The following is a 16,589-nucleotide window of genomic DNA, read 5'->3' on the forward strand; positions in this document are numbered from 1 at the left end:
CAATATCTCGCCAGAAGTCCATCCGGCCCACGCCAAAAGTCCCATTTGGCCTCTCAAACCATTATCCAATTTTAACCGTATGCACCATGACCTCCCCTAGGGGTCATCCGCACACCCTGGCTCCAGTGTCACACCGTAGAGTACCACCACGCACGTGACACCTAACGAGCGATGCCCAGTTCTGCACCCCATGCGTGCGTAGCCAAGCATCCTCTAGCCCTCACCAGCGAAGGGCCACGGAGTCGGTGAGTAGGGCGATGCCCGGTTCTGCGCCCAGCGCGTTCGTAGCCAAGCATCCCCTAGCCCCGCTCCCGTCATCGCTCTCGACAACTCAGGGGACATCACTCAGTTTATTCCGCTCCCGAGTGACCAGAGGAGCTCCACCGAGATAATAACCCATCCCGGCTTGGGCTCGTGATACACACGCACCCGCAATACACTTACGCCAAAACACAGGCTTTTCACATAAATCCACAAACACACGTGCATGCACCATGTAATGCCATAACAATGCATAATAAAATAATCCAACAATCATAAATCAAATAAACAGGCAACTCCGTCCTCCATCCATCCGACCCCCGAAACTCCTCGGACTCAGTCCGGAATCAACAACCAACAACAGTAAATAATTGAATGAGCAATATATATTAAAATCTAAAAATAGGGTTTGGAAAATACTTACAGCGCTATACGGTAATTTTAGAAAACAAGCGGCGTTGCAAACGGCGGAAAAACAGCAACGTCACAGTGAAAATTCACTGTGGCCGTGGGTTGTGAAATACCCACTTTTGAACGGGGACAAACTAGGACACGAGATTGATAGGGTATGGTCTAGGGATGGTTGTGAAGCTATTGGAAGTGATGAACGGCCGTGGGTGGCGGCGGAATCGCCGGAAAATGGCCGAAATACCCAAAACGGAAACTAAGCTCGTAGGAGCTGTTCCGGTGGTCGTTGGAGGCCGGAAATGGGTGGGTTAGGACGGCAAGGGACCGGTGATGAAGTGGTGAAGAAATGGTGGCCGGAGGTGGAGCGACGGCGGCGGATCGGAGCCAAAACCGTGCGGCTTTGTTGGGCTTTTTCCGGCCAAATGGCCGGCCGGTTGGGGGTGAGCTTGGATGGGGTGGTGCACCGGAGGGAGGGGAAGAGAATGGGACCGGTGGGGGGCCGAACGGTGGCCGGACGGCGGCGGTCTGAGCTGAAGAAGGGGACGCCGGCGTGAGGGAGAGGGAGGAGAGAGAGAGCTCGGGGGGGTCCGAACGCGGGGAGAAGAAAAGAAAAAAAGAAAAAGAAGAAAAAAGAAAAAGAAAGGAAAAAGAAAAGAAGGGAAAAAGAAAAAGGAAAAAGAGAAAAAAGGAAAAAAGATGTGAAAAGAGATGAGGTCCAATCCTCACTCCGGGAAAACGAAACAAACCGCCGAAAAGATTAAAACCACAAAACAACTAAAAGAAATAAAACACAACCTCAAATAAATTAAATTAAATTAAAAACCAATTTTAAAACGCAAATAAATTAAAATAATAAACTAATATATTAATTAAAATAAAAACAACCATTTAAGCGAAAATACACTTAAAAGCGGGTCATCACACTGTCATTGCTTTACTATGCTATTCACTTCTATTAATTACTTGATTCTGATATATATATATATATATATATATATATATATATATGTACAGTACACTCCACTTAATTCACTTCTGATCTGGAAACATTTTATAAGAAAACATTTTATAAGAAATTTCTAGTGGGATTAATTTTAGAATAAATACAGATGGATATGTCCAATCTACCAAAAACCATATATATAACAACTCTCCAACCGTTCAACAACCCATATATAATATCACAGGTTTATTTGTTCTATACCTATATACTTGACTTTGCTTATGGAAACGATTAAATCAAGAAACATTATGAGTACTAGTTTTCAGTTTTTTAACTAGAATGTTTCTCAATCATGGTCAGCTAGCTAATGTGAAGTCATCTCTCTCTCTCTCTCTCTCTCTCTCTCTCTCTCTCTCTGGTTTCTTGTATTAGAGCTCTCAAAAACCCATAATAGAGCATTAGTTTTTCCAACAGATAATGGAAAGAACCTTTGTGTTGATATGCATCTTCTGGGCCGTCCTCACAATCATCCAGGTAATGTCTTCCCTTTGCGACAATTATTTGATTTACTAGTAAGAGCCAAAGAGGTGCAACCCAATTACAGATTATCAAAAGGGCCGGCAGTACTCTGGGAAAAAATGGAAGCGAGAAGGAGAAGTAAGGGGTTAAATCCTAAAATTAAATGTCAAAAGAAGCAAAACACCAGTGGTAGGTCTTTGTTTGATCTTACGCATGGATGTTTTATTTGCCTTTAAAATTTCATTATTCTTCACCAACCAAATGCTCAACATCAAGCCAGATGTCCCTATTTTTCAAGCAAAAAAAAAAATTTTAAGGTCCAAATAGACAATTATGCAATTATTCAAAAGACACAGCAGATTTTTATTTCTTTCCCAAAATTACACCCCATCACTAACCTACATGTAATAAGAATGCTATATGGGATAGGCTGTAGTTAAAGGAAAGAATTTATTGCTTTGTAGCTATCACCTATGGTTATGCAGTCTTGGATGCCTTTACTTTCTACAGATTCTGAAAGTGAGGTGGAACACGATGACTGACCATTATATTGAAGTACACCAAGAAGGTTTAGTATTCTCACTTTCATCATCTTGGTAGAATACTTTGCTGTTAGTTCATCATTCTGATGGTTGTGAAACAGGCATGTCGAACTTGATGTCCACATTCTTGTATTTGATCTGCATGTAAGTTTGGATTTTTAGAGTTTTTTGCACTTGATAAGGAATCATTGTAGTTGAGGAACTTTATATATTATATGATGAAACAGAAAATGTGAATGACTGAAAGGTGGTAAGTTGTTAATGGCTTGATTCGTGCCCAACTTTATATATTATATGATGAAACAGAAAATGTGAATGACTAAAAGGTGGTAAGTTTATACACAAAACGCATGGATCATGCTTTTGTATACATAACATTCTTTACATAAATTGAGATTTACAACACGCGCCCACTCGACACGATTTACAGCAATTTCATCGATGCGCTCCCTGTGGTACGCGTTAATTGAGATATAGGAACATGCATGTTCTCGGCACGGTTCTTTGTTTTTTCTGTTTTCCTAATCAATTGGCATTGATTTGTCGTTGGTGCTTTGTTACTTTTATAATGATTTGGTTGTTATAGTGATAGGATTTGATTGAATGTGATGTTCGTGATTTGATTAGGTTAAGTACTGCTCAGAGAACGGCAAGCGTCTCATTCACTTTTCTACTTGTGAGGTGTATGGGAAAACGATTGGGAGCTTCCTTCCTAAAGATAGCCATCTTCGTCAGGTAGCCTTCCGCTTTCTTTTTCTGCCCTCTTTTTTATTTTTCTTTTTTATGAAATTGCTTTTAAGCTAGGCACTTCTCGGATATAAATCGGATCTATGATTCTTCTTACTAATTTTTGTGTGTGAAAATCTGAAATTTGTGTAACTCAGCTAGTTAGACGTCCAGCATTGCTTGTTTTTTATAAATCCGTTAGCGACATCTATCTTGCATGTCTATATTCCAAGCTAAATCAAGATTTGAAAAGATCTGTGTAGCAGTAGCTGAGTATCAATATTGTGAACACAATAGTTAAGGTCAATAATTAGAACAGCTGCGAATGACTGGGTAGAGGTTTTCCGTGGTGGTAGTGATAGAAGATCCTTTTGTTAGCTTGTCTTGTGATGACCCGCTTTTGAGTGTATTTTCGCTGAAATGGTTGTTTTTATTTTAATTAATATATTAGTTTATTATTTTAATTTAATCGCATTTTAAAATTGTTTTTTTTAATTTAATTGATGTTGTGTTTTATTTCTTTTAGTTGTTTTGTAGTTTTTAATCTCGTTTCGGCGGTTTAGTTTTGTTTTCCGGAATGAGGATTAGACCTCATCTTTTTTCCCTACACCTCTTTTCTTTTTTTCATTTTCTTTTTCCGTTTTCTCTTTTTTCTTCTTTCTTTTTCCTTCTTTTTCTCTTTTTTCTTTCTTTTTTTTTTTCTTCTTCTTTCCCACTCGACCCGTCTCTCTCTCTCTCCTCCCTCCCTCACGCCGGAAAGCCTCAACCCCCCGATCTGCCACCGTCCGGCTCACCGCCGGCACCGGTCGACTCGTCTCCCTCCGGCGCACCTTCCCACCAAAACTCACCCCCATCCGGCCGGCCGTTTGGCCGGAAAACCCCTTTAAAGCCCGCACGGCTTTCGCTCCGATCCGCCGCCGTCGCTCCACCTCCGGCCACCATTTCTTCACCACTTCATCACCGGTCCCTTACCGTCCTAACCCACCTATTTTCGGCCTCCAACGACCACCGGAACAGCTCCTACGAGCTAGCTTTCCTTTTTGGGAAATCCGGCCTCCCACCGCCGTTTCTGCCGCCACCCACGGCCAACCACCACTTCCAATAGCTTCACAATCATCCCTAGACCATTCCCTATCAATCCCAAGCCCTAGTTTGTCCCCGTTCAAAAGTGGGTTTTTCACAACCCACGGCCACAGTGAATTTTCACTGTGACGTTGCTTTTTCTCCGTCGTTTGTAACGCCGCGTGTTTTCTAAAATTGCCATATAGCGCTGTAGGTATTTTTCAAACCCTATTTTCAGATTTAAATATATATTGCTCTTTCAATTTATTTTATTTGCTGGTTGGTTGATTCCGGATTGAGTCCGAGGAGTTCGGGGGTCGGATGGATGGAGGACGGAGTTGCCTGTTTATTTGATTTATGTTATTGGATTTTTTTATGCATTGTTATGGCATTGCATCGTGCATGCACGTGTGTTTGTGAAATAGTGTGAAAAGCCTGTGTATTGGCGTAAGTGGTCTTACGGGTGCGTGTGTATCACGACCCCAAGCCGGGATGGGGTATTATCCCGGTGGAGCTCCTCTGGTCACTCGGGAGTGGAATAAACTGAGTGATGTCCCCTGGGTTGTCGCTAGACGATGGGAACGGTGGCTAGGGGTTGCTTGGCTACGAACGCGCTGGGCGCGGAACCGGGCATCGCCCTACTCACCGACTCCGTGGCCCTTCGCTGGTGAGGGCTAGAGGATGCTTGGCTACAAACACGCGGGGCGTGGAACTGGGCATCGCTCGTTAGGTGTCACATGCGTAGTGGTACTCTGCGGTGTGGCACTGGAGCCAGGGTGTGCGGATGACCCCTAGGGGAGGTCATGGTGCATACGGATAAAATGGATTCTGGTTTGAGTCGGATAAAGGCCAAATGTGACTTTTGACGTGTTTTTTTGGAAAGGATGTGTTTTTGGGCCAAATGGATTTTTGGCGTGTGTGGAAAAATTATGTTTTATGGGCTTTGTGCATTGGGCATGTTTCATGCATATTGTTTGAGTTCTATGTGTTTTTATCTGGTAGTGTTTGGGTTTTACTTACCTGCGGTACCATTTTTGGTTCTGTAGCTTTTGGTGCAGAGTTTGAGGATGAAGAGAAGGAGGCTGAGCCCGAGGATGCGCCTCCGCCGGGTTGCTGATGCTATGCTTTATATTTGGTTTAAAACTGTATTTGTGTTTTTGTAATATTTTATTTATGTATGTTTTAAACAGCTTGTATTACGTTAGGAAAAAATTATGGTACTTAGTTATGATTTTCGTTATCCGCTGCGTGTTTCTTTGTGCACATATGTTGCCTTTGCACACACTTGGCACCCGTCGATAGGATGGTGACAACCCGGGTCACCATCCGGACGTCTCGATTTCCCCGTGTTCGGGCGTGGGGATTTGGGGGCGTCACAGGTGGTATCAGAGCGGTTTGGCTCTGGGTAAAACCACATGTCCCGTAGGTAGTACCAGAATTGTTTTTTTTTAAAAGTTGTGTTTTAAAAATTATGTTAAGTACAGTTGTTTTATTTGTTTGAGCTTGGTTGCTTGTTTTTATTTATTTGGTTATGTTTTTGCAAGCTGGTTTCTTTTGCTTCTTGCCGTGTGGTGTTGGTTTTGTTTTTGTTGGTTTTATGATGATTTTATTTGTTTTCTTAAAGGAGGGTCAAGAGTGGTGTTGTGGCAGAAAAATGGGGAGACCAAGGAAGTCTACTCAGGAACCACGGGACAATACCTCCAGAGATGACTCCATAGCTCAAGCCATACGGTAGATGAAGGAGTTTATGCAGCAGAGTGCGAGGCCTCAACAGACAGGGCCTTGGCCACAACAAGGGGGTCCCTGGCCTCCACCAGGAGGGCCTTGTCCACCACCAGGAGGGCTTTGTCCACAACAAGGAGGGTTTTGGCCACAACCAGGAGGTCCTTGGCCGTATCAGGGAGGGCCTTGGATGTATCCAGGAGGGTCTAGTAGCATGCTGCAAGCCGGATGCACCTATGAGCGCTTCCTGGCGCATAGGACTCCACACTTCACTGGAGATGAGGATCCACTTCAGGCTGGAAAATGGATCAAAGATCTGGAGAGAACCTTTGAGGTGTGTGGATGCACTGAGGCATAGCAAGTACTCTACGCCAGCTATCTTTTGCAAGGTACCGCTTCTGATTGGTGGGATACCAAGAGGGTGATGCTGGAATCTGAATTGGGATCTTTCGCTGCGGTGACCTGGCAGCGTTTCAAGAAGGAGTTCAATGACCGCTTCTTTCCCGCATCGGTAAGGAAGCAAAAGGCAAGAGAGTTCTCAAATCTGGTCCAAGGGGGCGCGACAGTGGAACAATACGCCTGGAAATTCATAGAACTTGGGCGATTTGCTCCTCACCTTATCGCCACTGAGGAGATGCGAGCAGATCGTTTTTAGGAGGGGCTACGCCATGACATACGCCGTATGGTGGTCAGCCATCGGATATCCACTTTTTAGGAATTAGTGGATGTGGCCACCCTTGTGGAGCGGGAAAATAATCTGAGTATGGGCTCCCCTCCAGGGCATAAGAGGCGGAGTTTTTTTGGTGAAGGAAGCAGCTCGGGTTCGCCCCAGAAATTTGTTCAGCGGACCGGAACTCGACCTCATACGTCCTCAGGTGTTCGTATGGGAGGACGGGTGCCTATTTGTGGAGCTTGTAATAGAGCTCATGAGGGCGAGTGTCGGATGAGTAGCGGACCCCAGTGTTACCGGTGCGGCCAAGTGGGACATATCACTCGGGATTGCCCCGTCAGAGTTCAAGGAAGCCGTGGAGGTAGACACGGTGGAAGAACCAACCCGAGACAAGCAGTGCAAGCCCGGGTTTATGCTGTCACACCCGGAGAGGTGGATGATGAGGCGCCAGCGACCCATGATGCTGGAGTAATCACAGGTATGGATTAATTTAATTTTAAGTTGGATTTAATTTTTGGTGTATTTGGTTTATTCTTTGCTTTTTGGATTTCATGGGTTGATGTGTTTGGTTCAGGAAGAGTCCGTTTGTATGAGTTTTATGCTTGTACTTTGTTTGATTCCGGTGCTTCACAGTCGTTTGTATCTTCCACGTTTGCTCGGGTGTGTAATTTGGTCACGGAACCGTTGCCGAAGTCTATGGTAGTGGCTCTACCCGATGGTGAGATGGTGTGGTGTTCCAAGGTTGCTTTGGGATGCCCGTTAAATTTTGAGGGAAGGTTCTTGGATGTTGATTTGGTGGTGTTCAAGCTGTTGGGTTTTGATATCATCCTCGGGATGGATTGGTTATACCGATATTCTGCGAGTATTAATTGCAGAAGTCGGATAATTAGCTTTCAGCTTCCAGATGGTGATTGTATGGAATTTGCGGGGAGTAAATTAAAAGAAAAGCCGATGATTATATCGACGATTCAGGCAAGAAGAGAGATTGCATGGGGAGCGGATGCGATCTTGGTTCAGATGGTGTCTACGCCGTCTGAGAAGAAGTCTTTGGCAGACATTCCAGTTCTGGAAGAATTCCCTGATGTGTTTGTGGATGACTTGCCCGGACTACCCCCTGTGCGAGAGATGGAATTTGTTATAGACTTAGAACTTGGAGCGGCTCCTGTGCATAAAGCTCCTTATCGCATGGCACCGGCTGAATTGAAAGAGTTGAAGACTCAGTTGCAAGAACTGGTAGAGAAGGGATTTATTCAGCCTAGTACGTCGTCGTGGGGTGCACCAGTTTTATTTGTTAAAAAGAAAGATGGAACCCTCCGTATGTGCATTGATTATCGGGAATTGAACAAGGTGACCATAAAAAATAAATATCCTCCCGTGGATAGATGATTTATTTGATCAGCTTCAAGGAGCAGCCGTGTTCTCTAAAATTGATCTGAGGTTGGGATACTACCTGCTGAGAATCAGAGACCAAGATGTGCCTAAAACTGCTTTCAGGTCGAGGTATGGGCATTATGAATTTAAGGTGATGCCGTTTGGGTTAGCTAATGCCCCTGCGGCTTTCATGGATTTGATGAATCGAGTATTTCGACCTTATCTGGATTCCTTTGTGGTAGTGTTCATTGATGATATTCTGATTTATTCCCGAGATGTTGAAGAGCATGTGTATCATCTCCGTCTGGTACTTGGGAAATTGAGTGAACACCAGTTATACGCCAAGCTCAGCAAGTGTGAATTCTGGTTGGAAGAAGTTAAATTTCTTGGGCATGTAATTTCCCGAGACGGAGTGGCTGTTGATCCTAGTAAGGTAGAAGCCATTTTGTCATGGCAGCGCCCGACTACAGTGCGCGAGATCCGGAGTTTCTTGGGGCTCGCCGGATACTATCGAAGATTTGTAGAGAGTTTTGCTCGCCTATCCGGACCTCTCACAGCTTTGACTCGGAAGAATACAGAATTTGTTTGGTCAGAGAAATGTGAGAGAAGCTTCTAGGAATTAAAGAACAGGTTGACGACGGCACCAGTGTTAGCGCTCCCAGAACCGCATAAGCCATTCGTAGTCTTCAGTGATGCGTCTAAGTTTGGTTTGGGTTGTGTCCTTATGCAGGAAGGACGGGTTGTTGACTATGCATCTCGTCAGCTAAAGGACCATGAGAAGAATTATCCGACGCACGATCTAGAATTGGCTGCGATTGTTTTTGCCCTCAAGATCTAGCAGCACTTCTTGTATGGGGAAGCTTGCGAGGTATTTACTGATCACAAGAGCTTGAAGCATTTGTTTTCCCAGAAAAATCTGAATATGAGGCAGAGGCGATGGCTGGAGCTAATCAGTGACTATCAGTGTGAGATCAAGTACCACCCGGGGAAGGCTAATATAGTTGCTGATGCTTTGAGCCGGAAGTCACACTTGGAAAATGAAGCCGAGCCGTCAGAATTGGATTCGTTGATTTGTGGGATGAGAAGGCTCCTTATAGAGAGTTCGCAGCAAGTGGAGATTTTATCTTCAGTTCTTGATATTCGGGTAACTGATTTTGAAGAATTGAAGACTCTCCAAAGAAAGGATCCGAAGCTGCTGAACATCAGAAAAAGAGTCAGAAAATCTCGAGGGCCGTTGCATTATAGCATGGATAACGATGGGATACTTCGGTTCCGAGATCGCAGAGTGGTCCCCAAGGACTCTGAATTCAAAAAGTGGATCATGGCGGAAGCTCATGCGACCCCTTATTCAGCTCATCCCGGCAGTACAAAGATGTATCGGGACTTGAAGAAAAATTACTGGTGGGATGGAATGAAGAAGGACATTGCCTTATATGTTGAGAAATGCCACACATGCCGTCAGGTGAAGGCCGAGCATCAAAGACCTGCAGGTATGCTCCAACCCCTCCCTATTCCTGAGTGGAAGTGGGATGACATCACGATGGACTTTGTAGTGGGTTTGCCGAGAACGCCTAGTGGGAAAAATTCTGTTTGGGTGATTGTTGACCGGTTAACGAAGAGTGCTCATTTTCTGCCTGTTAATAACACCGACTCTTTGGGTAAGTTGACCCGCTTGTATGTCAAAGAGACAGTGCAGCTATATAGCATACCAAAGAGTATAGTGTCGGATCGAGACCCGAGGTTCACGTCGCAGTTCTGGAAGAGTTTGCAGGCAGCTTTGGGTACTAAGTTGAAGTTCAGTACTGCTTATCACCCGCAGACAGACGGCCAGTCAGAGCGCACCATTCAGACCCTGGAAGACATGTTGCGAGCATGTGTCATGGAATTCCAAGGGAGTTGGGAAAATCATTTTCCGCTCATCGAGTTTGCATACAATAACATCTTCCATGTGATCATTCAGATGGCTCCCTATGAAATTCCAAGGGAGGTCGACTCGTCTCCCTCCGGTGCACCTTCCCACCAAAACTCACGCCCATCCGGCCGACCGTTTGGCCAGAAAACCCCTTTAAATCCTGCACGGCTTTTGCTCCGATCCGCCGCCGTCGCTCCACCTCCGGCCACCATTTCTTCACCACCTCATCACCGGTCCCTTGCCGTCCTAACCCACCTATTTTCGGCCTCCAACGACCACCGGAACAGCTCCTACGAGCTAGCTTTCCTTTTTGGGAAATCCGGCCTCCCACCGCCGTTTCTGCCGCCACCCACGGCCAACCACCACTTCCAATAGCTTCACAATCATCCCTAGACCATTCCCTATCAATCCCAAGCCCTAGTTTGTCTCCGTTCAAAAGTGGGTTTTTCACAACCCACGGCCACAGAGAATTTTCACTGTGACGTTGCTTTCTCTCCGTCGTTTGCAACGCCGCGTGTTTTCTAAAATTGCCATATAGCGCTGTAAGTATTGTCCAAACCCTATTTTCAGATTTAAATATATATTGCTCTTTCAATTTATTTTATCTGCTGGTTGGTTGATTCCGGATTGAGTCCGAGGAGTTCGGGGGTCGGATGGATGGAGGACGGAGTTGCCTGTTTATTTGATTTATGTTGTTGGATTTTTTTTATGCATTGTTATGGCATTGCATGGTGCATGCACGTGTGTTTGTGAAATAGTGTGAAAAGCCTGTGTATTGGCGTAAGTGGTCTTACGGGTGCGTGTGTATCACGACCCGAAGCCGGGATGGGGTATTATCCCGGTGGAGCTCCTCTGGTCACTCGGGAGCGGAATAAACTGAGTGATGTCCCCTAAGTTGTCGCTAGACGACGGGAGCGGGGGCTAGGGGTTGCTTGGCTACGAACGCGCCGGGCGCGGAACCGGGCATCGCCCTACGCACCGACTCCGTGGCCCTTCGCTGGTGAGGGCTAGAGGATGCTTGGCTACGAACACGCGGGGCGTGGAACTGGGCATCGCTCGTTAGGTGTCACATGCGTAGTGGTACTCTGCGGTGTGGCACTAGAGTCAGGGTGTGCGGATGACCCCTAGGGGAGGTCATGGTGCATATGGATAAAATGGATTCTGGTTTGAGTAGGATAAAGGCCAAATGTGACTTTTGACGTGTTTTTTTGGAAAGGATGTGTTTTTGGGCCAAATGGGATTTTGGCGTGTGTGGAAAAATTATGTTTTATGGGCTTTGTGCATTGGGCATGTTTCATGCATATTGTTTGAGTTCTATGTGTTTTTATCTGGTAGTGTTTGGGTTTTACTTACCTGCGGTACCATTTTTGGTTCCGTAGCTTTTGGTGCAGAGTTTGAGGATGAAGAGGAGGAGGCTGAGCCCGAGGATGCGCCTCCGCCGGGTTGCTGATGCTATGCTTTATATTTGGTTTAAAACTGTATTTGTGTTTTTGTAATATTTTATTTATGTATGTTTTAAACAGCTTGTATTACGTTAAGAAAAAATTCTGGTACTTAGTTATGATTTTCGTTATCCGCTGCGTGTTTCTTTGTGCACATATGTTGCCTTTGCACACACTTGGCACCCGTCGATAGGATGGTGACCCGAGTTGTCACCATCCGGACGTCTCGATTTCCCCGTGTTCGGGCTTGGGGATTTGGGGGCGTCACATGTCTAGTTGTCCACTATATCTTTTATGTAAAGAATGTTATGTATACAAAAGCATGATCCATGCGTTTTGTGTATAAACTTACCACCTTTCAGTCATTCACATTTTGTAGGTTCCTCTACACCATAGGGATGTTTCTGTTGGAGGAAGAGGGATTTCTATCAGAGTCCAAATGAGTTTTAGAAAGACAATGTGAGTTTTAGAAAATGATGTTTTTGGATTTTGGAAGTTTTTGGGGTCAAACTACTTTGTTTAAGATTAATCCTATTTTTTTAGATGTAAATCTAATCTTTTAGTTTATGCAACAACTTGAATACATATATTTTTAGAATTTGAAAATATACTTTTAGAACTTTTAGCCTTGCATGGTGAACTTGTGATTTGGCATCTAGAGTAGTTCTCTTGTATATGTATCATGTAGCATTTAGAGGTGAAGTTCTGAATAACTAAGATTTGCTACTGAATTTGAAATGAGTCCAACTGAGCAACTGAGCAAAGCATATTGGTGTTTCTACTCAATTTGAAGAAGTTTCCCTGTATATGTATTATGTAAGATGTGACCTATGTACTCTTCAGGTGGAGGTGAGAGTTTTCCTTACATCCTAGCTAGCTTATTCAACTAAGAACATATTAGTGAATCTGGTGTTTTAAGTAATGTGCACGTTGTACTGATTTTTTATTTTCTTTTTGCAGCACAATATTTGCTTCATTTCCTTTGGCAAATATTACTCTTTATTTCTTTTAACATATATTACTCTTTAGAACCTTTAACACACACACACACACATATATATCTGCTTCATTTCCAATCACATTTGCCACTTCATCTATTATTCCTTCAACATATATTACTTTTTATTAATATAGTATGATTTTTCTTATCTTTTCCAGGCTCAACGATTGCATAACAATTTTAAAGAACTATTGGATAAATGTGAAGAAGGACTACTCATGAAAGAAATGGTCTCAAAACTAATGACAAACACAATGTGAAGAAGAAGAATATTCCATGAAAAAAAACTTTCATGTGATTTGATTTGTAATTTTTTTTATTATATGAATAATGACCCATTATATCATATTTATTATTAATTTATATTTATATTTTTAATTGTGATATATCATATTATTGGTGCATTCTAAATGTTGTTAATTAATCTAATTGGAGGGCAATGTATTTGTAGCGGCGTTTATATTGATATCGTTAATTTCAAAAATGCAATAGCAAAGAACTAGTGGCGGTGTTTAGAATGGTGTTTATATTGATGTCGTTAATTTAAAAAATGTGTCAGCAATGAATTAGTGGCAGCGTTTACAATAAGCCTCAATACATAAAAAAAAAACTCATGGTGGTATTTAGATAAACGCCGTTAATAAATTCAATATGCGGCCAATGTACTATTAGTGACATTTAAATAAATGCCATTAATTTATATAATGCATTGGCAACGTAATGTGGCGGCGTTTAAATAAATGCCGTTAATAAATTTGCCAAATTACTAGTAGTGGCATTTATCGTAACGCTACTATTTTAAAAAGTGGTGGCGATCATATAAACGCCGTTAACAAATTCAATGTGCCGCCACCAATGTACTATTAGTGGCATTTAAATAAATGCCGTCAATTTATATGATGCGTCGGTAATATAGTAGCAGCGGCGTTTATGGTAATGCCGCTAGTATATGTCAGGGATGGCAACAATAAATTGGCGGCGTTTCAAGAAACGCTGTTAATGTAGGTACTGTGGTGGCGTTTCAAGAAATGCCGCTAAATTGATACAAACGCCACTAATGAGATTTACAAATACCGGCGTTTGCGCAAACGCCGGAACAATGAAAATAGCGACCCTCCACTACCGGCGGACGGTTACGCCGTTGGAAAACCGCCGCGAATGAATTAGCGGCGTTTTTTTGGATACTTGCCGGCTTATAACCAACGCCGCTAAATTTGCTTTTTTTTGTAGTGGCCGTTTTTAAAGGAACATAGAGACATACATTATTGTAGTTCCATTTACTTTCAGTCCACCATGTGGCATGTTATAATGATAACCAGAGAACTGTGATATAACCCTCGTAATATTTTATTCATTAAAAATGGCATAGCCAAAGTCAAAAACCAATATCATTTATAACAAAAATGACGCCACCTAAAAGGTAATGAAGAAATAATAGAAGCTTAACCGAAGAACCGCCAAAACTAATTTGCTTCAAGGCAGTATGCTTGCTCAATAAATTACAATTTCAAACTTAGATGTAATCCCATAGATTAAGGCTGATTATGTGATGTCGTTTATAGTAGAAACCTCAACCCAAAAGCATAAAGAAGTAATATGAAATTTGATGAAGCTTACTGTGCTTGGCAAAAAGGGGATCGGTGGATGCTTTGTTTTGGGTATGGAAAAACAGGGGACAAACGGTGGTGCTCTTTTCCATTTAGACTGATGCTGCGCGATAGAGGAAGGGTTGTGCTATGGTTTTGCGTGGCTGTGGAAGGAGGAAGGGTTGTTCTGCAACTTAAACTTGTGCAACCGTGGGGACTTGTGTGATGACCCGCTTTTACGTGTATTTTCACTGAAAGGTTGTTTTTAATTTAATTAATATATTCATTATTTATTTTAAATTATTACATTTTAAATTGATTTTAATTTATTTGATGTTGTGTTTAATTTATTTAGTCATTTTAAGGTTTTTAATGTCTTTTTCGGCGGATCTGTTTTGGTTTCCGGAGTGAGGACTGGACATCATTTCTTTTCCCTCATCTTTTCTTTTTATCTTTTCTTTTTCTTCTTCTTTCTCTTTTCTCTTTTCTCTTTTCCTTCTTTTTCTTTTTCTTTTTCTTTCTTTTTCCCCTTTCTTTCCGGTGCGATTCCCCCTCCCCTGTGCGTCTCTCTCTCTCTCTCTCTCTCTCTCTCTCTCTCTCTCTCTCTCTCTCTCTCTCTCTCTCTCTCTCTCTCTCTCTCTCTCTCTCCTCTCCTTCACGCCAAACACACCAACCGCCCAGACCTACAGCCGCCGGCCACCGTGCATCACACCACTACCACCAATCTCTTCCCCTCCCTCCGGTAAACCACCCCACAAATTTCCACTGCCAAAGGAGCCGTCGTTTAGCCGGAGAACCACCATCAAGCCACACGGTTTTTGCTTCGATCTGCCGTCGTCGCTCCACTTCCGGCCACCACCTCTTCACCACTTCATCACCGACTCCTTGCCGTCCTAACCCACCCATTTCCGGCCTCTAACCGTCGCCGGAACAGCTCCCACGAGCTAGTTTCCGATTTGGGTATTTCAGCCCTTTAACCACCATTTTCGCCGCCACCGATGGCCAAACTCCACTTCCCTTAGCTTCATAAACATCTCTAGACCATTCCATATCAATCCCGAGCTTTGGTTTGTCCCCGTTCAAAAGTGGGTATTTTACAACCCACAGCTACAGTGAAATTTCACTGTTACGTTACTTTTCTTCCGCCGTTTGCAACGCCGTGAACTTTCTAAAAATACCATATAGCACTGTAAATATAGCACAATAAATATTTACTGTTGGTTGGCTGATTCCGGACTGAGTCTATGGAGTTCGGGGGTCGGATGGATGGAGGACGGAGTTGCTTGATTTATTGATTTATGGTTGGTTGGTTGTTTGTGCATTGAAATTGCATTTACATGATGCATGCAAGTGCGTTTTATTTTATTTGAGAAAATCCTGTTTTATTGGCGTAAGTGAATTTTCGGGTGTGTGTGTCTCACGAGCCCAAGCCGGGATGGGTTATTATCCCGGTGGAGCTCCTCTGGTCACTCGGGAGTGTAATATACTGAGTGACATCCCCTGAGTTGTCGCTGGACAACGACGGGAGCGGGGGCTAGGGGATGCTTGGCTACGAACGCGCCGAGCGTGGAACTGGGCATCGCTTTATGCACCAACTCCGTGGCCCTTTGCTGGTGAGGGCTAGAGGATGCTTGGCTACTAACATGCGGGGCGCGAAACTGGGCATCGCTCGTTTAGGTGTCACACGCGTGGTCGTTACCTGCGGTGTGGCACAAGAGCCAGGGTGTGCGGATGACCCCTAGGGGAGGTCATGGTGCATACAGATTAATTGGTTAATGGTTTGAGATTGATATGGGCCAAATGTGACTTTTGGCGTGATATTTGGAAAGGATATGTTTTTGGGCCAAATGAGATTTTTGGCGTGTGTGGAAAAATATGATTTTATGGGTTTTGAGCATTGGCATCCTTTCATGCATATTGTTTGAGGTTTATATGTTTTTATCTAGTAGTGTTTGGAATTTACTTACCTGCGGCACCAGTTTTGGTATCGTAGATTTTGGTGCAGAGTTCGAGGAAGAGGAGGAGGAGGCTGAGCCCGAGGATGCGGCTCCGCCGGGGTGCTGAAGTTAAAGTTAAAGTTTTGCTGTTAGTTTAAATATATATTTGTGCCTTGTAATATTTTATCATATATGTTTTAAACAGCTTTGTATTAAATTAAGAAAAAAAAATTCTGGTACTTAGTTTTGACTTTGCTATCCGCTGCGTGTTTCTCGTGCACATTCGTTGCTTATACACACACTTGGCACACGTCGATAGGGTGGTGACCCGTGATGTCATCATCCGGATGTCTCGATTTCCCCGTGTCCGTGCATGGGGATTTGGGGGCGTCACAACTTGTGTGTAGAATGATATTGCGCCGGCTTGAGGTTTCTTTTGTAGTGTATGTAGGAACCAAAAAATAAAACCCTAGGGACGGAAGTGATAT

General features: G+C 43.6%; 1 long non-coding RNA gene across 2 annotated transcripts; it reads left to right on the forward strand.

Moving 5' to 3' along the window:
* Positions 1–2,705: 2,705 nt before the first annotated feature.
* LOC122279905 lies at positions 2,706–12,954 on the forward strand. Of its 2 annotated transcripts, none has more exons than XR_006229689.1 (4): positions 2,706–3,128; positions 3,301–3,408; positions 11,941–12,037; positions 12,737–12,954. It is a non-coding gene; the product is annotated as an uncharacterized LOC122279905 (long non-coding RNA). The 2 variants fall into 2 exon arrangements; XR_006229688.1 differs by having other exon boundaries at positions 11,958–12,037.
* The last annotated feature ends 3,635 nt before the right edge of the window (positions 12,955–16,589 follow it).

The sequence above is a fragment of the Carya illinoinensis genome, chromosome 10 (assembly GCF_018687715.1).
Source record: "Carya illinoinensis cultivar Pawnee chromosome 10, C.illinoinensisPawnee_v1, whole genome shotgun sequence".
In the NCBI taxonomy this organism is placed as follows: Eukaryota; Viridiplantae; Streptophyta; class Magnoliopsida; order Fagales; family Juglandaceae; genus Carya; species Carya illinoinensis.